The following is a 13567-nucleotide window of genomic DNA, read 5'->3' as shown; positions in this document are numbered from 1 at the left end:
TCTCCTATACTCTGTTACACTCTCTTACACGCTGTTACACTCTCTTACACTCTGTTACTGTCTCTTACACTCTGCTACTCTCTGTTTCACTCTGCTTATGTCTCTTACACTCTGCTACTGTCTCTTACGCTCTGTTACTGTCTCTTACACTCTACTACACTCTCTTACACTCTGTTACTGTCTCTTACACTCTGTTACTGTCTCGTACACTCTGTTACTGTCTCTTACACTCTGTTACACTCTCTTACACTCTGTTACTGTCTCTTACACTCTCTTACACTCTGCTGCTGTCTCTTACACTCTGTTACTGTCTCTTACACTCTGTTACTGTCTCTTACACTCTCCTACACTCTGTTACTGTCTCTTACACTCTCTTACACTCTGTTACACTCTCTTACACGCTGTTACACTCTCTTACACTCTGTTACTGTCTCTTATACTCTCTTACACTCTGCTACTGTCTCTTACACTCTGCTACTGTCTCTTACACTCTGCTACTCTCTGTTTCACTCTGCTTCTGTCTCTTACACTCTGCTACTGTCTCTTACGCTCTGTTACTGTCTCTTACACTCTACTACACTCTCTCACACTCTGTTACTGTCTCTTACACTCTGTTACTGTCTCGTACACTCTGTTACTGTCTCTTACACTCTGTTACACTCTCTTACACTCTGTTACTGTCTCTTACACTCTCTTACACTCTGCTGCTGTCTCTTACACTCTGTTACTGTCTCTTACACTCTGTTACTGTCTCTTACACTCTCTTACACTCTCCTCCACTCTGCTACTGTCTCTTACACCCTCTTACACTCTGTTACTGTCTCTTACACTCTGTTACTGTCTCTTACACTCTCTTACACTCTCCTCCACTCTGCTACTGTCTCTTACAACCTCTTACACTCTGTTACTGTCTCTTTCACTCTGTTACTGTCTCTTAAACTCTGCTACTGTCTATAACACTCTCTTACACTCTGTTACTGTCTATTACACTCTGCTACTGTCTCTTACACTCTCTTACACTCTGTTACTGTCTATTACACTCTGCTACTGTCTCTTACACTGTCTTACACTATGTTACACTCTCTTACACTCTGCTGCTGTCTCTTACACTCTGTTACTGTCTCTTACACTCTGTTACTGTCTCTTACACTCTCTTACACTCTGTTACACTCTCTTACACGCTGTTACACTCTCTTACACTCTGTTACTGTCTCTTACACTCTCTTACACTCTGCTACTGTCTCTTACACTCTGCTACTGTCTCTTACACTCTGCTGCTGTCTCATATACTCTGTTACTGTCTCTTACACTCTGTTACCGTCTCTTACACTCTCTTACACTCTCCTACACTCTGCTACTGTCTCTTACACCCTCTTACACTCTGTTACTGTCTATAACACTCCGTTACACTCTCTTACACTCTGTTACTGTCTCTTACATTCTCTTCCACTCTGTTACTGTCTCCTATACTCCGTTAGACTCTCTTACACTCTGCTACTGTCTCATATACTCTGTTACCGTCTCATATACTCTGTTACCGTCTCTTACTCTCTGCTCCTGTCTCTTACACAGGTTTACGATGTCTACACGAAGAGATCCCCAAAGACGTTCACAGTATAATGAGTTCATTCGGGACTATGTGATCCTAGAGGACGGTATATGCCATGTGACACTCTCTTACACTCTACTACACTCTACTACACTCTACTACTGTTTCTTTCACTCTGCTACTGTCTCTTTCACTCTGCTACTGTCTCTTTCACTCTGTTACTGTCTCTTACACTCTGTTACTGTCTCTTACACTCTGTTACTGTCTCTTAAACTCTGCTACTGTCTATAACACTCTCTTACACTCTGTTACTGTCTATTACACTCTGCTACTGTCTCTTACACTCTCTTACACTCTGTTACTGTCTATTACACTCTGCTACTGTCTCTTACACTGTCTTACACTATGTTACACTCTCTTACACTCTGCTGCTGTCTCTTACACTCTGTTACTGTCTCTTACACTCTGTTACTGTCTCTTACACTCTCCTACACTCTGTTACTGTCTCTTACACTCTCTTACACTCTGTTACACTCTCTTACACGCTGTTACACTCTCTTACACTCTGTTACTGTCTCTTACACTCTCTTACACTCTGCTACTGTCTCTTACACTCTGCTACTGTCTCTTACACTCTGCTACTCTCTGTTTCACTCTGCTTCTGTCTCTTACACTCTGCTACTGTCTCTTACGCTCTGTTACTGTCTCTTACACTCTACTACACTCTCGTACACTCTGTTACTGTCTCTTACACTCTGTTACTGTCTCGTACACTCTGTTACTGTCTCTTACACTCTGATACACTCTCTTACACTCTGTTACTGTCTCTTACACTCTCTTACACTCTGCTGCTGTCTCTTACACTCTGCTACTGTCTCTTACACTCTCTTACACTATGTTACACTCTCTTACACTCTGCTGCTGTCTCTTACACTCTGTTACTGTCTCTTACACTCTGTTACTGTCTCTTACACTCTCCTACACTCTGTTACTGTCTCTTACACTCTCTTACACTCTGTTACACTCTCTTACATGCTGTTACACTCTCTTACACTCTGTTACTGTCTCTTACACTCTCTTACACTCTGCTACTGTATCTTACACTCTACTACACTCTCGTACACTCTGTTACTGTCTCTTACACTCTGTTACACTCTCTTACACTCTCTTACTGTCTCTTACACTCTCCTACACTCTGCTACTGTCTCTTACACCCTCTTACACTCTGTTACTGTCTCTTACACTCTCTTACACTCTGTTACACTCTCTTACACGCTGTTACACTCTCTTACACGCTGTTACACCCTCTTACACACTGTTACTGTCTCTTACACTCTCTTACACTCTGCTACTGTCTCTTACACTCTGTTACTGTATCTTACACTCTGCTACTGTCTCTTACACTCCGTTACTGTCTCTTTCACTCTGCTACTGTCTCTTACACTCTGCTACTATCTCTTACGCTCTGTTACTGTCTCTTACACTCTACTACACTGTCATACACTCTGTTACTGTATCTTGCACTCTGTTACTGTCTCTTACACTCTGTTACTGTCTCCTATACTCTGTTACTGTCTCCTATACTCTGTTACACTCTCTTACACTCTGCTGCTGTCTCATATACTCTGTTAATGTCTCTTACACTCTGCTACTGTCTCTTACACCCTCTTACACTCTGTTACTGTCTCTTACACTCTGTTACACTCTCTTACACTCTGTTACTGTCTCTTACATTCTCTTACACTCTGTTACTGTCTCCTATACTCTGTTACTATCTCCTATACTCTGTTACTATCTCCTATACTCTGTTACACTCTCTTACACTCTGCTACTGTCTCATATACTCTGTTACCGTCTCTTACTTTCTGCTACTGTCTCTTACACAGGTTTACGATGTCTACGCGAAGAGATCCCCAAAGACGTTCACAGAATACTGAGATCATTCGGGACTATGTGATCCTAGAGGACGGTATATGCCATGTGACACTCTCTTACACTCTACTACACTCTACTACACTCTACTACTGTTTCTTTCACTCTGCTACTGTCTCTTTCACTCTGTTACTGTCTCTTACACTCTGTTACTTCTCTTACACTCTGTTACTGTCTCTTAAACTCTACTACTGTCTATAACACTCTCTTACACTCTGTTACTGTCTATTACACTCTGCTACTATCTCTTACACTCTCTTACACTATGTTACACTCTCTTACACTCTGCTGCTGTCTCTTACACTCTGTTACTGTCTCTTACACTCTGTTACTGTCTCTTACACTCTCCTACACTCTGTTACTGTCTCTTACACTCTCTTACACTCTGTTACACTCTCTTACACGCTGTTACACTCTCTTACACTCTGTTACTGTCTCTTACACTCTCTTACAATCTGCTACTGTCTCTAACACTCTGCTACTGTCTCTTACACTCTGCTACTCTCTGTTTCACTCTGCTTCTGTCTCTTACACTCTGCTACTGTCTCTTACGCTCTGTTACTGTCTCTTACACTCTACAACACTCTCGTACACTCTGTTACTGTCTCTTACACTCTGTTACTGTCTCGTACACTCTGTTACTGTCTCTTACACTCTGTTACACTCTCTTACACTCTGTTACTGTCTCTTATACTCTCTTACACTCTGCTGCTGTCTCTTACACTCTGTTACTGTCTCTTACACTCTGTTACTGTCTCTTACACTCTCTTACACTCTCCTACACTCTGCTACTGTCTCTTACACCCTCTTACACTCTGTTACTGTCTGTTACACTCTGTTACTGTCTCCTAAACTCTGCTACTGTCTATAACACTCTCTTACACTCTGTTACTGTCTATTACACTCTGCTACTGTCTCTTACACTCTCTTACACTCTCTTACTGTCTATTACACTCTGCTACTGTCTCTTACACTCTCTTACACTATGTTACACTCTCTTACACTCTGCTGCTGTCTCTTACACTCTGTTACTGTCTCTTACACTCTGTTACTGTCTCTTACACTCTCTTACACTCTGTTACACTCTCTTACATGCTGTTACACTCTCTTACACTCTGTTACTGTCTCTTACACCCTCTTACACTCTGTTACTGTCTGTTACACTCTGTTACTGTCTCCTAAACTCTGCTACTGTCTATAACACTCTCTTACACTCTGTTACTGTCTATTACACTCTGCTACTGTCTCTTACACTCTCTTACACTCTGCTACTGTCTATTACACTCTGCTACTGTCTCTTACACTCTCTTACACTATGTTACACTCTCTTACACTCTGCTGCTGTCTCTTACACTCTGTTACTGTCTCTTACACTCTGTTACTGTCTCTTACACTCTCTTACACTCTGTTACACTCTCTTACATGCTGTTACACTCTCTTACACTCTGTTACTGTCTCTTACACTCTCTTACACTCTGCTACTGTCTCTTACACTCTGCTACTGTCTCTTACACTCTGCTACTCTCTGTTTCACTCTGCTTCCGTCTCTTACGCTCTCTTACTGTCTCTTACACTCTACTACACTCTCGTACACTCTGTTACTGTCTCTTACACTCTGTTACACTCTCTTACACTCTGTTACTGTCTCTTACACTCTCTTACACTCTCCTACACTCTGCTACTGTCTCTTACACCCTCTTACACTCTGTTACTGTCTCTTACACTCTCTTACACTCTGTTACACTCTCTTACACGCTGTTACACCCTCTTTCACACTGTTACTGTCTCTTACACTCTCTTAGACTCTGCTACTGTCTCTTACACTCTGTTACTGTGTCTTACACTCTGCTACTGTCTCTTACACTCTGTTACTGTCTCTTTCACTCTGCTACTGTCTCTTACACTCTGCTACTATCTCTTACGCTCTGTTACTGTCTCTTACACTCTACTACACTGTCATACACTCTGTTACTGTATCTTACACTCTGTTACTGTCTCGTACACTCTGTTACTGTCTCTTACACTCTGTTACTGTCTCCTATACTCTGTTACTGTCTCCTATACTCTGTTACACTCTCTTACACTCTGCTGCTGTCTCATATACTCTGTTACTGTCTCTTACACTCTGTTACTGTCTCTTACACTCTCTTACACTCTCCTACACTCTGCTACTGTCTCTTACACCCTCTTACACTCTGTTACTGTCTCTTACACTCTGTTACACTCTCTTACACTCTGTTACTGTCTCTTACATTCTCTTACACTCTGTTACTGTCTCCTATACTCTGTTACACTCTCTTACACTCTGCTACTGTCTCATATACTCTGTTACCATCTCTTACTCTCTGCTACTGTCTCTTACACAGGTTTACGATGTCTACGCGAAGAGATCCCGATCCCAAAGACGTTCACAGTATACTGAGATCATTCGGGACTATGTGATCCTAGAGGACGGTATATGCCATGTGACACTCTCTTACACTCTACTACACTCTACTACACTCTACTACTGTTTCTTTCACTCTGCTACTGTCTCTTTCACTCTGTTACTGTCTCTTACACTCTGTTACTGTCTCTTAAACTCTGCTACTGTCTATAACACTCTCGTACACTCTGTTACTGTCTATTACACTCTGCTACTGTCTCTTACACTCTCTTACACTCTGTTACTGTCTATTACACTCTGCTACTGTCTCTTACACTCTCTTACACTATGTTACACTCTCTTACACTCTGCTGCTGTCTCTTACACTCTGTTACTGTCTCTTACACTCTCCTACACTCTGTTACTGTCTCTTACACTCTCTTACACTCTGTTACACTCTCTTACACGCTGTTACTGTCTCTTACACTCTCTTACAATCTGCTACTGTCTCTTACACTCTGCTACTGTCTCTTACGCTCTGTTACTGTCTATTACACTCTACTACACTCTCGTACACTCTGTTACTGTCTCTTACACTCTGTTACTGTCTCGTACACTCTGTTACTGTCTCGTACACTCTGTTACTGTCTCTTACACTCTGCTACTGTCTCTTACACTCTGCTTCTGTCTCTTACACTCTGCTACTGTCTCTTACGCTCTGTTACTGAATCTTACACTCTACTACACTCTCGTACACTCTGTTACTGTCTCTTACACTCTGTTACACTCTCTTACACTCTGTTACTGTCTCTTACACTCTCTTACACTCTCCTACACTCTGCTACTGTCTCTTACACCCTCTTACACTCTGTTACACTCTTTTACACGCTGTTACACTCTCTTACACGCTGTTACACCCTCTTACACACTGTTACTGTCTCTTACACTCTCTTACACTCTGCTACTGTCTCTTACACTCTGTTACTGTATCTTACACTCTGCTACTGTCTCTTACACTCTGCTACTGTCTCTTGCACTCTGCTACTATCTCTTACGCTCTGTTACTGTCTCTTACACTCTACTACACTGTCATACACTCTGTTACTGTATCTTACACTCTGTTACTGTCTCGTACACTCTGTTACTGTCTCTTACACTCTGTTACTGTCTCCTATACTCTGTTACTGTCTCCTATACTCTGTTACACTCTCTTACACTCTGCTGCTGACTCATATACTCTGTTACTGTCTCTTACACTCTGTTACTGTCTCTTACACTCTTACACTCTCCTACACTCTGCTACTGTCTCTTACACCCTCTTACACTCTGTTACTGTCTATTACACTCCGTTACACTCTCTTACACTCTGTTACTGTCTCTTACATTCTCTTCCACTCTGTTACTGTCTCCTATACTCTGTTACTGTCTCCTATACTCTGTTACACTCTCTTACACTCTGCTACTGTCTCATATACTCTGTTACCATCTCTTACTGTCTACTCCTGTCTCTTACACAGGTTTACGATGTCTACACGAAGAGATCCCCAAAGACGTTCACAGTATACTGAGATCATTCGGGACTATGTGATCCTAGAGGACGGTATATGCCATTTGACACTCTCTTACACTCTACTACACTCTACTACCCTCTACTACTGTCTCTTTCACTCTCTTACTGTCTCTTACACTCTGTTACTGTCTCTTACACTCTGTTACTGTCTCTTAAACTCTGCTACTGTCTATAACACTCTCTTACACTCTGTTACTGTCTATTACACTCTGCTACTGTCTCTTACACTCTCTTACACTCTGTTACTGTCTATTACACTCTGCTACTGTCTCTTACACTGTCTTACACTATGTTACACTCTCTTACACTCTGCTGCTGTTTCTTACACTCTGTTACTGTCTCTTACACTCTGTTACTGTCTCTTACACTCTCCTACACTCTGTTACTGTCTCTTACACTCTCTTACACTCTGTTACACTCTCTTACACGCTGTTACACTCTCTTACACTCTGTTACTGTCTCTTACACTCTCTTACACTCTGCTACTGTCTCTTACACTCTGCTACTGTCTCTTACACTCTGCTACTCTCTGTTTCACTCTGCTTCTGTCTCTTACACTCTGCTACTGTCTCTTACGCTCTGTTACTGTCTCTTACACTCTACTACACTCTCGTACACTCTGTTACTGTCTCTTACACTCTGTTACTGTCTCGTACACTCTGTTACTGTCTCTTACACTCTGTTACACTCTCTTACACTCTGTTACTGTCTCTTACACTCTCTTCCACTCTGCTGCTGTCTCTTACACTCTGTTACTGTCTCTTACACTCTGTTACTGTCTCTTACACTCTCTTACACTCTGTTACTGTCTCTTACACTCTGTTACTGTCTCTTAAACTCTGCTACTGTCTATAACACTCTCTTACACTCTGTTACTGTCTATTACACTCTGCTACTGTCTCTTACACTCTCTTACACTCTGTTACTGTCTATTACACTCTGCTACTGTCTCTTACACTCTCTTACACTATGTTACACTCTCTTACACTCTGCTGCTGTCTCTTACACTCTTTTACTGTCTCTTACACTCTGTTACTGTCTCTTACACTCTCTTACACTCTGTTACACTCTCTTACACTCTGTTACTGTCTCTTACACTCTCTTACACTCTGCTACTGTCTCTTACACTCTGCTACTGTCTCTTACACTCTGCTACTCTCTGTTTCACTCTGCTTTTGTCTCTTACGCTCTCTTACTGTCTCTTACTCTCTACTACACTCTCGTACACTCTGTTACTGTCTCTTACACTCTGTTACACTCTCTTACACTCTGTTACTGTCTCTTACACTCTCTTACACTCTCCAACACTCTGCTACTGTCTTTTACACCCTCTTACACTCTGTTACTGTCTCTTACACTCTCTTACACTCTGTTACACTCTCTTACACGCTGTTACACTCTCTTACACGCTGTTACACCCTCTTACACACTGTTACTGTCTCTTACACTCTCTTACACTCTGCTACTCTCTCTTACACTCTGTTACTGTATCTTTCACTCTGCTACTGTCTCTTACACTCTGCTACTATCTCTTACGCTCTGTTACTGTCTCTTACACTCTACTACACTGTCATACACTCTGTTACTGTATCTTACACTCTGTTACTGTCTCGTACACTCTGGTACTGTCTCTTACACTCTGTTACTGTCTCCTATACTCTGTTACTGTCTCCTATACTCTGTTACACTCTCTTACATTCTGCTACTGTCTCATATACTGTGTTACTGTCTCTTACACTCTGTTACTGTCTCTTACACTCTCTTACACTCTCCTACACTCTGCTACTGTCTCTTACACCCTCTTACACTCTGTTACTGTCTCTTACACTCTGTTACACTCTCTTACACTCTGTTACTGTCTCTTACATTCTCTTACACTCTGTTACTGTCTCCTATACTCTTTTACACTCTCTTACACTCTGCTACTGTCTCATATACTCTGTTACCGTCTCTTACTCTCTGCTACTGTCTCTTACACAGGTTTACGATGTCTACGCGAAGAGATCCCCAAAGACGTTCACAGTATACTGAGATCATTCGGGACTATGTGATCCTAGAGGACGGTATATGCCATGTGACACTCTCTTACACTCTACTACACTCTACTACTGTTTCTTTCACTCTGCTACTGTCTCTTTCACTCTGTTACTGTCTCTTACACTCTGTTACTGTCTCTTACACTCTGCTACTGTCTATAACACTCTCTTACACTCTGTTACTGTCTATTACACTCTGCTACTGTCTCTTACACTCTCTTACACTATGTTACACTCTCTTACACTCTGCTGCTGTCTCTTACACTCTGTTACTGTCTCTTACACTCTGTTACTGTCTCTTACACTCTGTTACTGTCTCTTACACTCTCCTACACTCTGTTACTGTCTCTTACACTCTCTTACACTCTGTTACACTCTCTTACACGCTGTTACACTCTCTTACACTCTGTTACTGTCTCTTACACTCTCTTACAATCTGCTACTGTCTCTTACACTCTGCTACTGTCTCATAGAATCTTCTACTCTCTGTTTCACTCTGCTTCTGTCTCTTACACTCTGCTACTGTCTCTTACGCTCTGTTACTGTCTCTTACACTCTACTACACTCTCGTACACTCTGTTACTGTCTCGTACACTCTGTTACTGTCTCTTACACTCTGTTACACTCTCTTACACTCTGTTACTGTCTCTTACACTCTCTTACACTTTGCTGCTGTCTCTTACACTCTGTTACTGTCTCTTACACTCTGTTACTGTCTCTTACACTCTCTTACACTCTCTTACACTCTCCTACACTCTGCTACTGTCTCTTACACCCTCTTACACTCTGTTACTGTCTCTTACACTCTGTTACTGTCTCTTAAACTCTGCTACTGTCTATAACACTCTCTTACACTCTGTTACTGTCTATTACACTCTGCTACTTTCTCTTACACTCTCTTACACTCTGTCACTGTCTATTACACTCTGCTACTGTCTCTTACACTCTCTTACACTATGTTACACTCTCTTACACTCTGCTGCTGTCTCTTACACTCTGTCACTGTCTCTTACACTCTGTTACTCTCTCTTACACTCTCCTACACTCTGTTACTGTCTCTTACACTCTCTTACACTCTGTTACACTCTCTTACATGCTGTTACACTCTCTTACACTCTGTTACTGTCTCTTACACTCTCTTACACTCTGCTACTGTCTCTTACACTCTGCTACTGTCTCTTACACTCTCTTACACTCTGTTACTGTCTATTACACTCTGCTACTGTCTCTTACACTCTCTTACACTCTGCTGCTGTCTCTTACACTCTGTTACTGTCTCTTACACTCTGTTACTGTCTCTTACACTCTCCTACACTCTGTTACTGTCTCTTACACTCTCTTACACTCTGTTACACTCTCTTACACGCTGTTACACTCTCTTACACTCTGTTACTGTCTCTTACACTCTCTTACACTCTGCTACTGTCTCTTACACTCTGCTACTGTCTCTTACACTCTGCTACTCTCTGTTTCACTCTGCTTCTGTCTCTTACACTCTGCTACTGTCTCTTACGCTCTGTTACTGTCTCTTACACTCTACTACACTCTCGTACACTCTGTTACTGTCTCTTACACTCTGTTACTGTCTCGTACACTCTGTTACTGTCTCTTACACTCTGTTACACTCTCTTACACTCTGTTACTGTCTCTTACACTCTCTTACACTCTGCTGCTGTCTCTTACACTCTGCTACTGTCTCTAACACTCTCTTACACTATGTTACACTCTCTTACACTCTGCTGCTGTCTCTTACACTCTGTTACTGTCTCTTACACTCTCCTACACTCTGTTACTGTCTCTTACACTCTCTTACACTCTGTTACTGTCTCTTACACTCTCTTACACTCTGCTACTGTCTCTTACACTCTGCTACTGTCTCTTACACTCTGCTACTCTCTGTTTCACTCTGCTTCTGTCTCTTACGCTCTCTTACTGTCTCTTACACTCTACTACACTCTCGTACACTCTGTTACTGTCTCTTACACTCTGTTACACTCTCTTACACTCTGTTACTGTCTCTTACACTCTCTTACACTCTCCTACACTCTGCTACTGTCTCTTACACCCTCTTACACTCTGTTACTGTCTCTTACACTCTGTTACACTCTCTTACACGCTGTTACACTCTCCTACACGCTGTTACACCCTCTTACACACTGTTACTGTCTCTTACACTCTCTTACACTCTGCTACTGTCTCTTACACTCTGCTACTGTCTCTTACACTCTCCTACACTCTGTTACTGTCTCTTACACTCTCTTACACTCTGTTACACTCTCTTACACGCTGTTACACTCTCTTACACTCTGTTACTGTCTCTTACACTCTCTTACACTCTGCTACTGTCTCTTACACTCTGCTACTGTCTCTTACACTCTGCTACTCTCTGTTTCACTCTGCTTCTGTCTCTTACACTCTGCTACTGTCTCTTACGCTCTGTTACTGTCTCTTACACTCTACTACACTCTCGTACACTCTGTTACTGTCTCTTACACTCTGTTACTGTCTCGTACACTCTGTTACTGTCTCTTACACTCTGTTACACTCTCTTACACTCTGTTACTGTCTCTTACACTCTCTTACACTCTGCTGCTGTCTCTTACACTCTGCTACTGTCTCTAACACTCTCTTACACTATGTTACACTCTCTTACACTCTGCTGCTGTCTCTTACACTCTGTTACTGTCTCTTACACTCTCCTACACTCTGTTACTGTCTCTTACACTCTCTTACACTCTGTTACTGTCTCTTACACTCTCTTACACTCTGCTACTGTCTCTTACACTCTGCTACTGTCTCTTACACTCTGCTACTCTCTGTTTCACTCTGCTTCTGTCTCTTACGCTCTCTTACTGTCTCTTACACTCTACTACACTCTCGTACACTCTGTTACTGTCTCTTACACTCTGTTACACTCTCTTACAATCTGTTACTGTCTCTTACACTCTCTTACACTCTCCTACACTCTGCTACTGTCTCTTACACCCTCTTACACTCTGTTACTGTCTCTTACACTCTGTTACACTCTCTTACACGCTGTTACACTCTCCTACACGCTGTTACACCCTCTTACACACTGTTACTGTCTCTTACACTCTCTTACACTCTGCTACTGTCTCTTACACTCTGCTACTGTCTCTTACACTCTGCTACTATCTCTTACGCTCTGTTACTGTCTCTTACACTCTACTACACTGTCATACACTCTGTTACTGTATCTTACACTCTGTTACTGTCTCGTACACTCTGTTACTGTCTCTTACACTCTGTTACTGTCTCCTATACTCTGTTACTGTCTCCTATACTCTGTTACACTCTCTTACACTCTGCTGCTGACTCATATACTCTGTTACTGTCTCTTACACTCTGTTACTGTCTCTTACACTCTCTTACACTCTCCTACACTCTGCTACTGTCTCTTACACCCTCTTACACTCTGTTACTGTCTATTACACTCCGTTACACTCTCTTACACTCTGTTACTGTCTCTTACATTCTCTTCCACTCTGTTACTGTCTCCTATACTCTGTTACTGTCTCCTATACTCTGTTACACTCTCTTACACTCTGCTACTGTCTCATATACTCTGTTACCGTCTCTTACAGTCTACTCCTGTCTCTTACACAGGTTTACGATGTCTACACGAAGAGATCCCCAAAGACGTTCACAGTATACTGAGATCATTCGGGACTATGTGATCCTAGAGGACGGTATATGCCATTTGACACTCTCTTACACTCTACTACACTCTACTACACTCTACTACCCTCTACTACTGTCTCTTTCACTCTGTTACTGTCTCTTACACTCTGTTACTGTCTCTTACACTCTGTTACTGTCTCTTAAACTCTGCTACTGTCTATAACACTCTCTTACACTCTGTTACTGTCTATTACACTCTGCTACTGTCTCTTACACTCTCTTACACTCTGTTACTGTCTATTACACTCTGCTACTGTCTCTTACACTGTCTTACACTATGTTACACTCTCTTACACTCTGCTGCTGTCTCTTACACTCTGTTACTGTCTCTTACACTCTGTTACTGTCTCTTACACTCTCCTACACTCTGTTACTGTCTCTTACACTCTCTTACACTCTGTTACACTCTCTTA

The sequence above is a fragment of the Spea bombifrons genome, chromosome 9 (genome assembly GCF_027358695.1).
Source record: "Spea bombifrons isolate aSpeBom1 chromosome 9, aSpeBom1.2.pri, whole genome shotgun sequence".
Taxonomy (NCBI): Eukaryota; Metazoa; Chordata; class Amphibia; order Anura; family Pelobatidae; genus Spea; species Spea bombifrons.
This window is presented reverse-complemented; position numbering follows the sequence as displayed.